A 20,610-nucleotide genomic window follows, 5' to 3' on the forward strand; every position below is an offset into this window, starting at 1 on the left:
TCCAAACTTTTTATTGGATCCACACTCGTTCAGGTACAACAGCCGCCTTCTAACTCTCTTTCTACAAATGAACATTATTTCTAATTTTGAAGATGTTTGTTTGTCTGTCATTCAGAAAATGATTCCGACAATCTTCACCCCGAAACTACGCATAGTGAAGGTCTTGGCACTAGAATCTATTGGTCCCGATCTGGAGCAACTTGTCAGTTTCCTGAGACGCTTTTCATGCCTGGAGAAGCTATATATCGAGGTGATGTTCCTTTCCTGTTAAATGTTAACCATAAGTGAGTTCAATTTGTGACACCTTTTTCCAAGTTTACAATGACAATGTACTATGATTTCCGAAGGTTCCTTTGGACGATTTCAGTACATACATGCCCCCCCATATTGGTTGCTTGATCCATATGGTTACAATCAATAAGCATTTCTCCTTTGGATTCATCTGTACTAGTTTCCTTAGGGAACTTTTCATCCACTCCAACCTCTTGTGAAGAAGGCTACATTTTTCTAGAATGCAATCAAATGCCCATGTTAATCATGTCAGATCGAAGATGGCATGTTAGTGCATTTTACAAATCCTGCAAACCAAATAGGTAGGCCTGTAGTAATGTTCAAAACTGCATGTAGGCACTAACACGTTTTCTTCTTCTGCAGATAAGATTATGCCCAGTGGTGGATAATGTGATACAATATAACAATCACGTCGATTGCCTAGATCTGCATCTCTTAGAAAGTACTTTGAACTCCTACCTAGGGACCTTACCGGGATTATATTCGCCAGGTTCTTTGTTCTCAGAGCAAGGGTGCTGAAGGAAATGAGGTTTGCCCTACATTTATTTTGCAAAAATGAATGGTTTGTTGACCAGCGCCGGCGCCTGCGGCAGAATGAAGTAGCTCCAAAAATGCTAAATTTCATTTTGGAACTTCAGATGACAGAGTAATCAGAAGTCATCGTGTCAACCCCATACATGACTTCTCAGTGGCTGACCCCTTTGCAAAAATTGTGAGGTTTCGAAGCCAGACATAGAAGCGGTGATATTAGTTTGAACCTCTCTGATATCCATGTTCAGTGGATCAGCACGAGCGTTTGCAGCTGATGAGCTGAATTTCATTTCTAATATCAGTTTGAACCTTGTAATATTCGAATTTGAGCCATATAACTCTGGAATTTGAACCTTGTAACATTTCGAGCTTTTGTGGTACAATCGTTGAAATGGCATCGTATGAGACTCGTATATTGCTAGCACTATTTGAGCTTAATATGCAATGGTCTTAGATTTTATTAACCATTGTTGAATCAGTTTACCTTGTCGATCTCACAGCACACGATCTATATAGCTAACTCGACTGCGATCTTTGACATTATTGCACACAGTTGGTTTCTTCCACCGTGTGCACTATAGAGCGCAGAATTAATTATCACACTCGAGTGTCCATCATCACCCTTCTGTGTAACTTTGACCTCATCACCCAAGGGTAAATTTATGACCGACGTCATTCCACACACTTTGTTTTTACAAAGCCTTTTGCCAATAAACACCCACGATTTGTCCCTCTTCTAGCCGACGCGTGGCCAAACTAGCCAGGCGGGGAGCTTGCGCGGTAAACAGTGCGGTAGCGCAGGAACAGGCTCACCGACGCTATATTTGGCGCCTCTTCAAGCCCACGCGTGCGGTGCGGTATTGTCAAGCGTGCACTGGAATCCTCCGCTAAGAACGCCGTCACAAGACGTGACGATTATAGGCCGGCCGGCCCCCATTTATTACAGCAGCCATTTAACCTACCCTTGTGTCTCTTCAACCTTTCGATCGCGCCCCACTATTGCAATAAGCAGACCCACCACGAGAAATTCTTAGAGGGTATCCTGCGCGGCTCCAATGGCGCTCCGAGCGGCTGCCGACACGAGCGGCAGTTCACCATGCGTGCCATGGTGGACACCCACAGAAGGTTCATGGACCTCTCGGTGGTATACACCAACGAACCGGTCTGGGTGGAGCACTCCATCCACATCATGGAGCTGTTGCTTGCTGCGGAGAAGTACAAGGTGGTCGGGTTCGACCTCGAGTACACCCGCGCTCGTGCCGGGTCTTGTCCCATGGTTGCCATCGCCCAGATGTGCGGCGCCACCACGTCCTCGTCTACCACTACTGCCTGGCCACAAGGCCTTGTGAGCATTTCGCCAGGTTTTTCAACAACCCCCACTACATATTTGCTACGGTGGACATCACCAACGATGTAAAGGCACTCGAGAATTCGGGCATTGCTCGCCAGAATCTTGTCGACATCCAGGGCCAATACAAGATCCGGGGCAGCAAGGAGCATGAGAAGGACTCATTGGTTCACCTTGCCGAGGCCATCATCCACCCCTACTACAGAGACATGAAGTATTCGTGCAACAAGGACAAGCATGCCTGGCACTCGGCCTGGATGGAGAAACTCGACAAAGCTCACGCCATGTACGTGGCCAAGGAGGCGTACACGAGCTACGACATGTACAGGCAGATCGTTGACATGAGGAAGTGTCTCCTTCCCCAAAACGGCCAAGGATCAAGCCAGAAGCAGAGCAATGGCAAGCATCGTTGCAAAAATAAGTAGATGATTAGATCCTCGTTTCTCCTACTTTAGTATGCATGTAATTGCTTTATTTGGTGTGTGGAAATGTTATGTGTGTAGTCACTTGTGTAATTGTATGCTTAATTTGGTTATGCAATGCTGTCATTTTTAGTATATATGTTGATGCTCTATAGACAGAGCGTAGATGTTGTGCGGACAAAGAAAATCACATCGCACACGGACTAAACAATGGAACCCATCGGTGATGTTTTCATCAATCACTCACAATTGTATAGCAGCAATCGTTTGCCCACAACACACACGGCTTGTTAGCAGTAATCGTCTGTGTTGTTATTGGTCTTCGCACACGTTTCCGATTACAGACCTGTTTGCCTCGTATCACACACATCTTGTTCATTTGAACCGTTTCTGTTCTCATGTCTCAACGCAAACAGTTCATCCGAGTGAACCGCATGCCGTATATCGCACACACCTTTTATCTGGCTGACCGTTTCTTTTGTGTTGCCTAATCACAAACAGTTCATCCGAGTGAACCATATGCTGTACATCGCACACACCTTCATCTGGCTGCCCGTTTCTTTTGTTCCTCCTCATCGCAAACGGTTAACTGAACTGAATCGCATGCCCTCAATCGCACACTCAACTAATTTGAACCGTGTTTGATGCATCATCCATCGCAAATGTTTTGCACCTTTTTAACGGTTTCTCACACCACTATTTGCGATTATGGCATCGCACACAGTTTTGTCGATGGGTCTCTGATCATAGTGTCGAGTTAGCAGCATCCTGCAGTAGTGGTAGGTTTGAATTTCACTCAAACGTGACATAACCACCTCTCACCCGGATTCATACACGGTGGGCGCCAAAACACAATGTCTCCTCGGCCAAAATTGACTCCCTCCCCGATTCATACACGGTGGGTGCCAAAAACAAACTCTCGTCGGCAAATATTCGATGTATGCGAGATTGCCTTCCTATCTCTAACCGACTAATATTGCTGTGATGTAGTAAATTTTAAATGGGGGCTAAGTTTGTAAATTTCCTCGCATTTGGGACAAGCGCGCCCTGAAGACATGGTTCCCCCTTCCTCTCTCCCTCCATTTCCCCATTCGTACTCTGTGGGCGCCAAAACACCCTCTCCACCCCAGCCTCCTCTGCCCGCCACCCCATCGACCGCCGTCCTCCTCCACCATGCCAGAGCTGATACCCCGACGTCGTCGTCCATTACAAGAGATCGACCTCTCTCATCCACGGCTTTGGACCGGGATCCTTGCATCCCGTCCTCTCGCTTCATCCATGTCATCATCCACCTTGCTGGTGCCGCTCCTACGACCGTCTCGTCCACTGCGCCCCGCCACCACCGTCTACCCTCCTAGATCTGCTTCCACGCCGCCAACAGCCATCCCTACCGCAGCACCGTCAAATTCTCAGCAGATGCATACACGGCGCCGCACTATAGGTGGTACTCTTTTGTATCTGCTCAACTTATTTATCGCGGCAAGAAAATAGATCTCTGCTACTTTACTCTGATTTCTTGTCCATCACTTACTTGTTAGTTGAAAGCAAACATTGGTTGCGAAGTTGCCTTTGTCTGGTTTGCACCTTCAGATCTGCCATGGCACGCTCAACACTATACTCGCAATGCTTATGGTTTTCCCCTTTTATATTCCACACTAGTTAAATGACAGTAGAATAAATTTCAAAATTGGGTCAGTCGATTTTTGAGAGCTCGTCGGAGTTCACTGGTGTGAAGTAAGGGGCTCGGGTGGGGACGGTGGTTGTGGGGGGCGGTGGTGGGGCCATGCCGAATGAAGAAAACTCGATGCGGGTGGGGGCGGGGGTGGGTGTTGGGGGTGGCGGAGGAACACGGGAGGTGGGGGCAATTCAGGGGAGGGCGTGGGGGGGGGGGGGGGGGGGGGGGGGGGGGGGGGGGGGGGGGGGGGGGGGGGGGGGGGGGGGGGGGGGGGGTGGGGGCCGGTGGTACGGCCGGCGGGCCGTGCGGTGTTCTGTATGGGAAGAACCAGAGATGAGGAAGAAGAAGGGTTAGGAGACGTAGGATCTTCATCCAACTTCCTGAAATGGTCGACTGACCCAAATGACAAAAGTCACGCGACTTGCATGCAGACATGCCTTTATATTCAGTACCATCATCGTAGCTTCTTAGCACTACTCCTGAATCCATCAATCTAAACAACGTGCCACTCATAATTCCAAACTTGTTGCTCAAATACGAATATGATATGATGCTGATATTACTAAAACAGATAACATTCAATTGGTCAGCTAATGTTCCTACTTTGCTTTCGAAAAGCACATGCACCACATATAGAGAGACAACAGGGAGTTGCATTCTTAATGCGCTCTGGTTCATCATGTGTGGGCACTGTGCAACGAACATTTTATTATCCAAAATATGCTTGTTCTTCTTTAGCCTGTTCCTCTTCCGTTCTTCTTTAATAAGTACTCTCTCCATTCCTAAATACAAGTATTTGTATAGATTCCACCATGCACTACATAGGGAGCAAAATGAGTGAATCTACACTCTAAAATGTATCTGTATACATCTGTATGTGATCCATAGTGGAAATCTCTACAAAGACTTATATTTTGGAACGGAGGAAGTATGATATTAGTACAGTATGTTCCTTGTATGAAGATGAGCAGGGACATTTGCAGTGTAGAGGTCTATACAGTCAGTTGTGATGGACACTTTGAACTCTTCAGGCCTCTTTGATTCGTAGGATTTTGTAAACATAGGAATAGGAATTGTAGTGTCCTGCCCACTTGAATCCTATAAGATTAGCAAGGAAATGCGGGGAGCTGTGTCGCCTTTGAGAGTTACACTAATATTAACAGTGTCACACCTTCAGTTGTAGAGAGCTGGTATCCGAAGCCTTTCTAGCCGTACCGTAAATACTAGCACATATATTCCAGCAAGTTCCACTTTGCTGATTTTACTCCTGATGCTTACGGTTTTCCCATTATATCTACAATATGATCTGTGTAGTTGCTTTGTGTCGCACTAGCAGCAGTCCACTCTTGAAGCTAAACAACACACCAATCATAAGTCCAAAGCTTACTTCTTCAAATATGAATTGTAATATGATACTGATATTAGTTAGGAGACACACATTTAATTGGTCAAGTAATGCTCCGACTTGATTTTCCAAATGCATTTGGCCACATATAGAGAGACAACATGGAATTGCATTTCTTTGGGCGCCGTGATTCATCATGACTGGGCAACCAACATTGTATGCAATGAAGTGAAACTTCAAGAATATGCTTCCTCTTCTGTTCTTTAACATGTTCCTCTTTTGTTATTCTGTATTTAGTACGTACAGTATGTTCCTTGTCAGGAAGGGGACCAGGGACATCTGCATTCAACAACTGACAGAGCTGGCCCGTACGTGATCGATAGGCTTGCAATTAGTAGCGGCAATACAACACCGTATTTTCCAGCCAGTTCCACTTTCCCGATTTATATATCGTGGTTATGGTGTGCCCCTTTTATGTACACTACGATCTGCCTAGTTGTTGTGTGCTCTTGTTATCATGATTTGGCAATAAACTCTCTATACAGTATATTATGAACCTATCATCTGCCAACTATCCTTACTTCTGGAGCCTATTTTTGTGTACTTGTGCTAGATTATATTAATGCATGCACCATATTACAACACACATGAGCTCTCTCATCAGAATTCAGCGATAGCACACAAGGGTTTACAGGGGTGCCTCTATATTAGGATATCCTCTACATTACAAAGATAATCTCACTACTATTTATGTTTTCATGGTTCTCAGATATTATACGTAATTACAATGAATATCAGAATCCGCACATCAGAAGAATATTATGGAACACTGCAACGACTTACAAAATTGGCACCAAGGCATTGAGTGGCATTTTGGATGCAATGAAACTCATACGCTCCCCACCTGTAGATTCTTATTCAGAATATGATCCTAATGACTATCCTAACCTCGAGGAGTCAAAGGTAGATGGCCTGTCCTGTTCACCCATCAAGGCGTTTGTTCTAATTGGGCAAGGTTTTATTGATTGCATGTAGCTTTCATATGTTGTCTTGCATTTCTTCTACTTTGTTGCACCACCATCTGCTTAGTTTACTCATCATATATGTCAAGATGCCATGCCCATCCATTATCAATACATATTCCATCTGTCATCATACCATGTTTTCCCACTCAAATATTGTTCTTGTGCATCAGACATCAAAAAGGAAGAGGGTAATTATCGAACCTGAAGGAGCACCAGCAAAGTCCTTGAAAAACGTAGTAGTGCTGGAGAAATCAAACAGCACCCCACTTATATTGGTTGTACAACTAGTGACACAAAATGTAGGACCGACTCCAGCAGACTGTATCCATACTTCACTGGCCACACCACTAGCCCCACCACACAGGACCTGCACTCCAGCAAAAGGTATGTCGATTTCAGTTGCCATAGCACCAGCCGTACCATAGAAAAATCCCACTCCAGCAAATAGTACAGCAAGTCCAGCGGCCGAAGACCTATCCCAATTGCAGAGACGGCCAATTCCTGCAGATTGGAACCCCATTCCAATTATTCCCAGTTTAAAAGACAATGCTTTCAATGTTGTTAGGGACTACGTGCATATATTCCCATCATGGGAAGATTATAGTGAAGACAAACACCATTTTCACATCTTCCTGTCCCACTTACGTGTAAGTGCTATTATTCATGGTGATTATTTTCATATTTTTTGCTGATTGAACACATCAATGATTTACATTACATTGTTGTAAGTAGGCGAGGGTCAATCTGGATAGTCATCACGAGCAAAGCTTGCTTGCTCTTTTCAAGGAAGCATTGCAGCAGTATCAGTGTTACCTGATGAAATCACACTTTGATGGCAAGTCTATAAACGAATTTCCAGTGAAGTCTCCTGTGCTAAATTTAGAAGACATTGAATGGAAAAACCTTGTTATGCACTAATCTCATTCCTAGGATAAGGTACTGCCTATGATATCACATGACAATTTAAACTTCTACTTTTCCGCATGTGCCTTACAGATCTTTTTTGCAGGAAATCAGCTGGAAGAAGAATTCCGGTTTGAAAAGAACGACAGGATATAGCAAATATGCTGCCCGCTGCTTTGCTCTTGTTAGTACCTATTGTCCTGTATCACTGTACTTGCATTCATACTTTGTTCATTATGTGACAGTAGTATGCGTGATAGCTTGCTTATCAATTGTTTGCTCCAAATTATCTGATCTGTATGAATGGTTACATTAGTGTAGAATATATCCAATGCCAATGAAATATTTTAGCTCTGCATTGTTCTTGTAAGTACCTGTTGTCCTTTATTAGTGTACTTATATTGACAGGTAGTTGTTCATGTACCATCACTCTGCAGCTTATATTCCTTTGCCCTCCATTTTCTACACATCAGATCTGTATTTACTCTTACCATAAGGTTGGATAACACCGATGGTACTGAAGAAGCTTACCTCTGCATTGCTCTTGGCTGTACCTTTTGCCTGTATCGTTGTACTTACATTTATAGCTACTTGGTTATCACTGGTATGCGCCGGTGCTATACAAACAGTTTTTAACCCCTTTGCACGACGACATTTGGAACTGTTGCCAAGTGAGTGTGGGCGATAGGGGGGGGGGTCCTTCCCACACGACCCAGAAATCATCGGGGATAGGCCCTCCTGGGACACAGGCTGGGGCCGTGTGCGATCGAGCATTGAAACCCAATCATTTCCATAGGTATGTATATCCCACACGGTAATCCGAGAAAAACATTTCCGTAGGTATGTACATCCCACAAGGTGAATCCCAGAAAATATTTCCATTCGTATGTATATCACACACAGTCAATCCAAGCAATATGTTTCCATTCTTATGTACATTCCACACAGTCAATCCAAGGAAAACGTTTCCGTTCGTATGTAAATCCCACACAGTTTTATGTATATGCTCGTGTGTGAAAGGTGTAACTATCACACACGCTCTGCCTTGGTTAACTGTTTGCTTTCATTAACTATATAACACACGATTTGATGTAGAAAACTGTGTGGCGTTGGGCTATCCATCACAAGCGCTTTTACTGCCAGAACCGTTTGCAAAGTTCCATGACCGTTTGTTCTCTTTTTATTTTTGCCTGTAATTTATTACTGGAATTGGAAATTTTGAAATATGAAACATGCAATTCAAATTCTCAGCACAATGGTACAACAACGAATCCATAAATAAAATTGGCAGTACAATATGTTCAGTAATTACAGGATTAGGCATCAATTAACTATGATGAACCACAGTATTTAAAGGCGGTAAAGGTGAAGAGACAAGTGTAAATCATTTTGACTTCCGACGGTGTTGAAGAAGCGGAATGCCCCTAATGTGTCTTCCTGCATACCATAGGCACGAACCACTTTTGTCCAACCCCTTGTGACGATCGCCTGCCCATCCATCACTGCCTTCAGGAAGACTTCTAGAGCATTATCATGGTAGCATGAATTATATACTTTAACCTTAGTTGCCTCCACTCCGGTCATATATTTTGCAAGGTAATCATCAGTAAATAGCTTCAGAAACCACTGAAAAGAGAAAAATACCAGATACTGAGGTCTAATAGAGTAACTTGTTGTGGGCAGGGGGAAAAGGCAACACATTACTTACGATCCTAAAGTTCACTGTTGTCTTCGACAAAGTGTAAATAAAGAGCTTAATTCCAATCACCCATTTCTTTCGCCTCACAATCTTTCTTAGTTTCCTCACTTGACACTTGTTCAGGAATATCTCATTGCCCCATACGCAAAAGGGATCGAAGCATGGATCAGTACCACTCATATATGTACAGACAAGTAACTAGTAAATGTTAGAAGCTAAATTGAGATTGCACAAATGATGTAAAATACAACTACCTATGTTCCTAAGTACAAGTGTTTTTTTAGATTTCAATATGAACTACATACGGTTGTATATAGAATTATAGATATAGCTTAGATTAGAATCTAGATTCACTCATTTTTCTCCTTATGTAGTCTATACTGGAATCTCTAAAAAATACTTATATTCAGGAATAAATGGTGTATAAGACATGGGATGCAGCTAACCTCGATGGCAAACAACATCATTGCCCATTGTAGCCTAGTGTAAGTACATGGAAAGCCAATGTTAACTACAAGAGGGTTAACATCCACCAAAAATAGCAAAATGGTAATAAAACGACAACATTTGTAGTGATATCTTCATTTCGAAAGAGTAGCACGGTAGCAAAGGGACAGATTAAAAAATGGATACAACTATTAATTGCAACAAGCTTAACAACATCCTAAATCATGTTTTGTAAGTTTGTAGCGATTGAAATACAACTCTTTTAAAATTGATACAACTGTTAATTGCAACATGCTTAATGGCCATTGAAACTGGTACTGATAAAAAATGCAATTGGCAGAGTTAAAAATCATAGGGTAGGTGCTGCTAGAGCAGATAATGGACCAGTTGTCAATAAAAAGGTTGGGAAAATAGCTAAAACGTGTTAGGCATGTTTACTACAACATGCTTAATACATAGACCGTACAAAACATAGCCATTAATTGCAACTGATATTGGTATTGGTAAGATTGAACTGGTGAGTACATACTTGGTAAGTCCCGAGAGGTAGTTGCCGAGGCACTTCATCTTGGCCAGAGCCCACCCAAAGTCAGCGGCGGTGGAGGCGAGCTGTTCCTCCGGGTCGAATCGTGGATCAGTGCCACTGACACTACAAAAAAAACACATCTGTGACATTTTGGGTCGAACAATTTTTTCTGTCATGCTTATGACACTTGTATGACGATAATTGTGACAAAACCCAGTATCATCATAGATGTGGTGGGGTCCTACTTCTATGACAAAAAATCATGAGAGAAAATGGGCTTTTCGTCCTGGGTGGGCCAGAGACGCAGCTGCATGACATTCTTTCGGCCGTCCATGACGGAATAAACCGTGGTAGAAGCGAGGGCGAGGAATATATTGGGGGAGTTCCTGGTTATTGTGGGTAGTCGGGGGCCGAGCGATGCGTGTTTCTCTCGTACGTACGCGCGTGTGTGTGAGGCGTTGGGCTCTAACTGAACCCGAGCGAGGCATTGGGATCTAACTGAACCCGAGCGATTGCACTACAGGCTACGTGTTACTGAACCCGAGCGATCGATCGATCCCTTGCTGTTAACTGAAACTGAGTGATTCCTTTGCTACTGCTACTAACTGAAGCCGATCGATGCTGCCTCTGGATGAACAGTGAGCGTTATTGGGGGGGGGGTGGATGAATAGTTCACAGTGGGGGGTGGATGAACAGGACCCCTGGTGTTGCCGCTGGATGAACAGGACCCCGATCGATCAAGCCGGTTGGGGGTGGATGAACAGGACCCCGTGGAGGGCTGGATGAACAGGACCCCGTGGAGGGTTGGTTGAGCAGTAGCCGATGGAGGGCTGGATGAACAGTAGCCGGTGGAGGGTGGTTGAACAGGACCTCGTGGAAAGAGCTGGTTGAATAGTAGCCGATGGAGGAGCGCGCGGTGGAGGGTTGATGAACAGGAGCCCATGGATGAACAGTCGCAGGTGGAGGCTGGAGGAGGTCGACGGTGGATGGACAGTAGCCCGTGGAGGCAGTTGACGGTGGAGATGAACAGTATCCCGTGGAGTTCCTTTTGTGGTACGCCACACCCCTCCCGATGAACAGGACCCCCGTTTGACCGTAGCACTCCAACACAAGTCCGTTTCCTCCATTTTGCGGTATGCCACACCCCTCTCGATCAACAAGACCCCGTTTCGACCGTAGGAGGTCCAAGAGAAGTCTGTTTCCTTCGTTTTGCGGTACGCCAGACCCCTCTCGATGAACAGGATCCCGTTTCGACCGTGGCCGGTCGAACACAAGGCCGTTTCCTCTGTTATGCTGTACGCCAGGCCTCGTTTCCATCGGTTGTTCCGTCCAAGCCGGTTGGCTCCCGATGAACATGATGACGATTCCGTTTCGACCCAGCCGGTTGCCTCCCCATGTTCACGACGACTGCGCAACTTCTCCATTCTGACCCAGCCATGTACATGATCCCTGGCCGTATGTATACATAAGTAGGCGTTCAAGACCTCGCCCGTATGTATGTACATGGCTGTATTTACTTTCTTGCACACTGTCCACCGTGCGTACGTGTACATGCTACATGCGCGCCTCTACTACGACATGTGCACGCCTATACTGTGACACGTGCTCTTCCTTACACGGCCACGGTTCATCGCTGCAGCCTGCAGACAGACCGATCGTATGTACGTACACGTTCTTGACCAGAATGGCAACGCTACGTATGCTTCGACCAGGTGGGTCCTGACTGTCATGCACTTCCTTTCGTGCGAAGATGTAGCTGGTGGGTCCCAGCAGTCAGGGGGAAACATTTTTTTTCCTGAAATACGGTGGCCCGTCCGATGGGTCCCTACTGTCAGGTGGAGGAATAATCATTTTGCGCGTAATAAGGAGGCACTTCCTTGCTGCTGCCGTGGACCCAACTATCAGCCTCTCCACGTACAGTAATCTTCCAATGGAAGTCGTTCCTTGGCCACGTTGACCACGCTGCGCAGAGAGCACCAGGGCGGTGGACGATAGCGAGGCCTAGGAAGGGAACGACACGGAGCCGGGGAAGACGCGACAGTGGATTCCCGCGCGGAGGGGAGTACGTGGGTTGACTGCTTTGGCTGTGGTGTGAGGCCGTTGTCGCCGGAGAATAACAGGAGGTGTGGGTGAGTATAGAGGGATGGCATGGCCAGCGGTGGCAGCACAGCCGGACATGGGAGGCAGGAGCAGGCGGCACGACGTTGGGCAGCTGGAGCAAGAAGACCAGAGGTTGAAGAAGCACTACGGCCGTTGGATGAACATTGTATGGTCACTAGAGCTAGAATCGTTCATATTGACTAAGTTGACAAAGCCCTCTGTCCCCGCCAACTTAGTAGGCCCACAAGTCAGCCTCCCACTATGGTGGGTCCCAGCTAGCAGGGGGAGTATTCATTTTTTGTGTGTAATAACGAGGCACTTCCTTGCGTGCGAAGATATAGCTGGTGGGTCTGACTTGTCAGCGGGGGGAACATTTTTTCGCAAAATACAGAGGCCCTTCCGGTGGGTCCCAGCTGTCAGGTGGAGGAATCATTATTTTGCGCGTAATAGGGAGACATTTCCTTGTGTCGGCCCCTACTGTCAGCCTCTTCCGATGGTTGTTGTATGTTGACCATGTTGACCTCGCTGCGCCGAGAGCATAAACGCGATGGACGAGGGAGATACCCAGGAAGGGAACGACCCGGAGCCGATGAAGCCACCGCAGCGGATGCCCATGCTGAGGGGAGTACGAGCGCTGAGATTTATTAGCTGGAGAGCACACCCGTCATTTGCATTCATCACTGTTAATTTATATTGGGTATGACTATGATTGGATCTCTTTTACCATGAATTACAATGTCTAGTCAGTCCTTGATCTTTAAAGGTGCTCTGCATTTATGTTTTACGATCTCAGAAAGGGCTAGCGAGATACCATCTTGTTATATCATTTTATGATTGTTTTGAGAAAGTGTTGTCATCCGAGATTTATTATTATGGCTTGCTAGTTGATTATGCTATTGACATGAGTAATTGTGAGACCTGAAAATTATTGCAAATGTGGTTAGTTATGATCTATGCTGAAAACTTGAATGCTGGCTTGACATAGTTACAACAACAACAAGAGCAAACAGAGTTTGTAAAAGTTTTTCTTTCTTTCTTTCAGTTTGTCAACTGAATTGCTTGAGGACAAGCAAGGGTTTAAGCTTGGGGGAGCTGATACGTCTCCGTCGTATCTACTTTTCCAAACACTTTTGCCCTTGTTTTGGACTCTAACTTGTATGATTTGAATGGAACTAACCCGGATTGACGCTGTTTTCAGCAGAATTGCCATGGTGTTGTTTTATGTGTAGAAAACAAATATTCTCGGAATGACCTGAAACTCCACGGAACATCTTAGAAAAAACAATAAAAATCCTCGCCAAAGATGAAGACCAGGGGGCCCACACCCTTCTCACTAGGGTGGGGGGTGCCCCCCCTAGGGCGCGCCCCCTACCTCGTGGGCCCCCTGGAAACCCTCCGACGCCAACTCCAACTCTATATATTTGCTTTCGGAGAAAAAAATAAGAGAGAAGAAATCATCGCGTTTTACGATATGGAGCCGGCGCCAAGCCCTAAAACCTCTCGGGAGGGCTGATCTGGAGTCTGTTCGGGGCTCCAGAGAGGGGGATTCGTCGCCGTCGTCATCATCAACCATCCTCCATCACCAATTTCATGATGCTCACCGCCGTGCGTGAGTAATTCCATTGTAGGCTTGCTGGACGGTGATGGGTTGGATGAGATTTATCATGTAATCGAGTTAGTTTTGTTAGGGTTTGATCCCTAGTATCCACTATGTTCTGAGATTGATGTTGCTATGACTTTGCTATGCTTAATGGTTGTCACTAGGGCCCGAGTGCCATGATTTCAGATCTGAACCTATTATGTTTTCATGAATATATGTGAGTTCTTGATCCTATCTTGCAAGTCTATAGTCACTACTATGTGTTATGATCCGGCAACCCCGAAGTGACAACAATCAGGACCACTCCCGCTGATGACCATAGTTTGAGGAGTTCATGTATTCACTATGTGCTAATGCTTTTTCCGGTTCTCTATTAAAAGGAGGCCTTAATATCCCATAGTTTCCAATAGGACCCCGCTGCCACGGGAGGGTAGGACAAAATATGTCATGCAAGTTCTTTTCCATAAGCACGTATGACTATATACGGAACACATGCCTACATTACATTGATGAATTGGAGCTAGTTCTGTGTCACCCTATGTTATGACTGTTACATGATGAACCGCATCCGGCATAATTATCCATCACTAATCCGGTGCCTATGAGTTTTCCACATATTGGTTTACACTTATTTACTTTCCCACTACTACTATTACAATCACTACAAAATACCAAAAACATTACTTTTGCTGTCTTTACTTTTGTTGCCGCTACCACCACTATCATATTACTTTGCTACTAAAAACTTTGCTGCAGATACTAAGTTTCCAGGTGTGGTTGAATTGACAACTCACCTGCTAATACTCGAGAATATTCTTTGGCTCCCCTTGTGTCGAATCAATAAATTTGGGTTGAATAATCTACCCTCGAAAGCTGTTGCGATCCCCTATACTTGTGGGTTATCAAGATTAATTTCTGGCGCCATTGCCGGGGAGCATAGCTCTATTCTTTGAGTCACTTGGGATTTATATCTGCTGGACACTATGAAGAACTTGAGAGATCCAAAAACCAAGATCTATCCCTCAACTACGAGGGGAGGTAAGGAACTGCCATCTAGCTCTGCACTTGATTCACCTTCTGTTATGAGTAAGCTAGCGACACCTACACCTGCTTCTGCTATTCGTTCTGATATGTCGCATGTTATTGATGATGCCACTTCTGCTATGCATGATACTTATGATGAAACTACTTCTATGCCTGATACTACTGTGCCCCTTAGTGAATTTCCTGATGAACAAATTGCTAGGGCTAGAGAAAAAGAAATTATTGAATCTGAATACGATGATGATAGTGATGATGAAAATATGCCTGTTATTCCTGAGGGTTATCTTTTTGATATGGAATCTTCTACCGCTATTTTAGCTTGCAAAGATAGATATGAGCTTAAGAGGTTATTAATTAAATGGAACAAAGAATCACTTAGAGATAAAATGAAACCCGACCCTGCTTTTGCTACTTCACCTATCTGTGTTCCTGAAAAGGATTATGAATTCTCTGTTGATCCTGATATAATTACTTTGGTGGAATCCGATCCGTTTTATGGCTATGAATCTGAAACTGTTGTGGCACATCTTACTAAGTTAAATGGTATAGCTGCCCTGTTCACTAATGACGAGAGATCGCGTTACCTCTATATACTCAAAATATTTCCGTTTTCATTAAAGGGTGATGCTAAGATATGGTTTAATTCTCTTGATCCTGGTTGTGTGCGTAGTCCCCAGGATATGATTTATTACTTCTCTACTAAATATTTCCCTGGTCATAAGAAACAAGCTGCTTTGAGGGAAATATACAACTTTGTGCAAATTAAAGAATAGAGTCTCCCAGAAGCTTGGGGGAGGCTTCTCAAGTTACTTAATGCTTTGCCTGATCATCCTCTTAAGAAACCTAAAATACTTGATATATTTTATAATGGACTAACCGATGCTTCCAGAGATTACCTAGATAGTTGTGCTGGTTCTCATTTCAGGGAAAGAACACTGGATGAAGCTGAAATTCTATTGAATAATATGTTGACAAATGAAAATAATTGGGCACCTCCTGAGCCAGCTCCTGAGCCAACTCCTGCTCCAATTGCTGAGCCTATTCCTAAACCAACTCCGAAGAAGAGAGGTGTTATATTCCTCAGTCCCAAAGATATGCAAGAGGCAAAGAAATCTTTGAAAGAAAAAGGTATTAAAGCTGAAGACGTTAAGAATTTACCTCCTATTGAAGAAATACATGGTCTTAATATACCGCTTGTTGAATAAACATATGATCTCAATTCTTTATTTACTGAAGAACCTCCTGATCCCGATATCCTGACACAGGTAGTAAAGGTAAATTCTCTCTATAGATATGATAAAGCTGAAATTCCTCCTACTAAAATTGCTAGTCAGTGCTTGGATGAGTTTGATAACTTTATGTTTAAGCAAGACGACTTCAATGCTTATTTTGGTAGACAATTAAAAGAAAATGCTTATATGATTAGATGCTTGGGTGATTATATGGCTGATATTAAAGGTGAACTTAAACTTGTTAGCAAACATGCTTCTATGGTTACCACTCAAGTAGAACAAGTACTTAAGGCTCAAAAAGAAGTGCTTGATGAAATGAATAGTAAGAAAAATGATTATGCTGTTAGAGTGGCTACTAGAACTGGTAGAATGACTCAGGAACCTTTGTATCCTGAAGGCCACCCTAAGAGAATCGAGCAAGATTCTCAAAGAAATAATATTGATGTTCCTAGTTCTTCTAAAAAGAAGAAGAAGAAGAAAAATGATAGAACTATGCAAACTTCTAGTGAACCTATTGCTGAACCACCTGATAATCCAAATGATATTTCTATGTCTGATGCTGAAACACAATCTGGTAATGAACATGAACCTAGTAAAAATATTAATAATGATGTTCATGATGATTCTCAACCTAGTAATGATAATGATGTAGAAATTGAACCTGCTGTTGATCTTGATAACCCACAATCAAAGAATCAACATTATGATAAAAGAGACTTTGTTGCTAGGAAACATGGTAAAGAAAGGGAACCTTGGGTTCAGAAACCTATGCCTTTCCCTCCGAAACCATCCAAGAAAAAGGATGATGAGGATTTTGAGCGCTTTGCTGAAATGATTAGGCCTATCTTTTTGCGTATGCGATTAACTGATGTGCTCAAAACAAATCCTTATGCTAAAAATATGAAGGATATCATTACTAATAAAATAAAGATACCGGAAGCCGAAATTTCCACCATGATTGCTAATTATACTTTTAAGGGTGGAATACCAAAGAAACTCGGAGACCCTGGAGTACCTACTATACCTTGCTCCATTAAAAGAAATTATATTAAAACTGCTTTATGTGATCTTGGAGCCGGTGTTAGTGTTATGCCTCTCTCTTTATATCGTAGACTTGACTTGAATAAGCTGACACCTACTGAAATATCTTTGCAAATGGCTGATAAATCAACTACTATACCTATCGGTATCTGTGAGGATGTGCCGGTTGTGGTTGCAAACGTTACTATTTTAACGGACTTTGTTATACTTGATATTCCCGAGGATGATAGTATGTCTATTATTCTTGGAAGACCTTTTCTTAATACTGCAGGGGCTGTTATTGATTGCAACAAAGGCAATGCCACTTTTCATGTTAATGGTAATGAGCATACGGTACACTTTCTGAGGAAACAACCTCGAGTTCATAGTATCAACTCTATTGGAAAAATTCCATCGATTATATTTGGAGGTTTTGAATTTCCTCTTCCTACTGTCAAGAAGACATATGATATTGTTATTATTGGGGATGTGCATATCCCCGTTGAGGTAACTTAGTGTTATGCGAAATTTCTCCGGTTTCATGATTATCGGAATGAGTTTGTTAACAAGACTTGATCAACCTTGTTAGTGGATTCTTTTTGATGAGCATGAGATGGATGAACCTAGAAGCACAAACTTCTCTACCCCACTTTTACTTTCCGTTATTTATATTAAATAATGTAAAAATAGTATTTTCTGTCTGTTTACTGACTTATCCGTGCAATATAAAAATATCCCGAAAATAAAAGTCCTCAGAATGCCATGCCAATTTAATATGATTTTTTCGGGAATATTTGAGGATTTACTGTGCAAAAATTACCGCGGGAGGAGCTGCCACCTGGCCACGAGGGTGGTGGGCGCGCCCCTGCCTCGTGGGCCCACGGTGGCCCTCCTCCACTTATCCCAGCACCCATCTTCTTCCTCTGTCTCACACAAACCCGAAAAACCAACTCAAGCACGAGTTCCAGCCACTTTTGCTGTGATTTTCGATCTCCTTGCTCAAAGCACCTCTCGCAAAACTGCTTGGGGAGATTCTTCCTTGGTATGTGACTCCTCCATTGGTCCAATTAGTTTTTGTTCTAGTTCTTAATTCGTTGCAATTTTGTGCTGCATAGGTGACCATGTTCTTGAGCTTGCATGTCAAATTTATATGGTTCTAAGTAGTTGCTATCAGTTTTATTAAAGTTGGTTCACTTTTGTTTGAAGTTACTAAAAATTTCAGATTATTTTAGAAAAATAATGAGGGGATTTTTGAGGGGCTCATCGAGCGAAAGCTCGAAGGAAAAGGCACTGAAGCCTAAGTATAATTTGCCGCGCACCGCGGAGATTCGGGCGTGTGAATGGCCTTCTGAAGATTTCTTGAGAGCAGCCGATATCTATGAAGATTTTCATGAATTGGCTCACAATGCAGGCCTCACTGCTTTCCTCCACGACCAATGCGATCAGTATGTCTTACTCACAAATACTTTTGTGCAAAACTTTCATTTTCATTCTAGGAACTCACCACCTACGGTGGAGTTTCATTTATATGATGAGCATAAGGAGATGTCACTTTATGATTTCTGTTGGATTTGTTTAATCCCTTTTGAGGGCAAGACAGAAGAACCACATCACGATGATGTGGCTGGGTTTATTGATACTATCACTGTAGGAGAAACTAGGAAGGTTTCCGATGCACGAATCACTAGCATACATTTTCCTGTTTTACGCTACGTTGCATTATTTGCTAGTCGTTGTTTAATTGGACGTGGAAATAGTGGAAACTTAGTATCCCTCATGTAATTATTCTACACCACGGTTTATACAGTGATAACACTTTTAGTATGGGCGGTATTATTGCTAGACGGTTAAGTATGAACCGTACTAAGGGTCCCATCTTTGGAGGCGTCTATGCCACACGCCTAGCTGCACATTTTAACATACCTATTAGGCATGCTGAGAAGGAAGAGAAGGTGCCGCCCCATGTTTATCTAGATCATAAAAGTATGGTGGCACATGATTTTATTGTTAAGAATAGGGCAGGAGAGCTTAAATATCAATTGTTCTTTAACAAACATGATCCTGAGACTATTATCCTGCCTGCTCCTTCTTTGTTTAATTTTGTAGGACCCTACCTCGTTACGTGGGCTGCCGTCCAAGCTTACAAGAATCCTGCACCAGCCCCGGAATAGGAACCACAAGATGAACCTCCACGACAATCTGTTTATTCTTGGGGTCCAGAGATGACTGTCAGCCAGTAGCAGTCAAAGTCTTCTTCTTCATCAAAGTATGATCCCAACTATTCTTCCTCATCAAAGTACGACCCCAACAACTATTATTATGGATATCCGCCAAGCCAGCCGTGGCCATAGACCAACTTAGGCCAAAAGCCTAAGCTTGGGAGAGTACGTATTTCTCACCGACATTACATTTATGTTCACACACACTCATTGCTAGATGTCGGTGCTCATACTTTTTCACTGTAATATCCATGCTAGTTTATTTTCTTTTTCCTACTTTCTTCTTGTGTGTTTGCTAAACCTTAAGAAAAAAACAAAAAAAATTAGTAGTAGTTATTTTTCTGCTGTAGTAGTAATAATTAAAAAGGAAACCCAAAAATATTTCCCATTCTTCTTTTTCTTGTTGGGAGCTTTCCCGTGTAAATGGTTTTATTTTTTTTATTTTCTTTGGGGGTCAGTAGGAGAAGACCATAATTAAATTGTTGAAGTGGCTCTTATATGCATTAGTGTTGATTTAACCAAGAGCCCATATTGCCTTGTCTTCTCCTATTTATTGAATACTCGTAGATTCCAGCTTAGTCCAATGCACGTACACTCTTATTATTATTCACACCGTTTGGTCGTGCAAGTGAAAGGAAATTATGATGATATATGATGGACTGACTGAGATGAGAAAACCTGGTATGAACTCGACCTCTTTTTTTTGTAAATATGATGAGTCCCTCGTTCTTGATTCAGCTTATTATGAATAAACATGTTTGCAATGACAATTAGAGATCATAGTTGTTTGTGCCATGCTTGATTAGCTATGAGTTAGAATGGTTTACCTTGTGTGGCAACATGCTATTGAGATGATTATGATGTGGTATGATGGGGTGGTATCCTCCTTTGAATGATTTAAGTGACTTGACTTGGCACATGTTCATGCATGTAGTTGAAACAAATCAAAATAGCCTTCACGATATTTATGTTCATGGTGGATTATATCCTACTCATGCTTGCATCCAATGTTTATTAATTTTAATGCATGTACATGGCTGTTGTCGCTCTCTAGTTGGTCGCTTCCCAGTCTTTTGCTATCCTTCACTTGTACTAAGCGGGAATACTGCTTGTGCATCCAATCCCTTAAACCCAAAAGTTAATCCAGATGAGTCCACTATACCTTCATATATGCGGTATCTAC

The sequence above is a fragment of the Triticum urartu genome, chromosome 2, assembly GCF_003073215.2.
Source record: "Triticum urartu cultivar G1812 chromosome 2, Tu2.1, whole genome shotgun sequence".
NCBI lineage: Eukaryota > Viridiplantae > Streptophyta > Magnoliopsida > Poales > Poaceae > Triticum > Triticum urartu.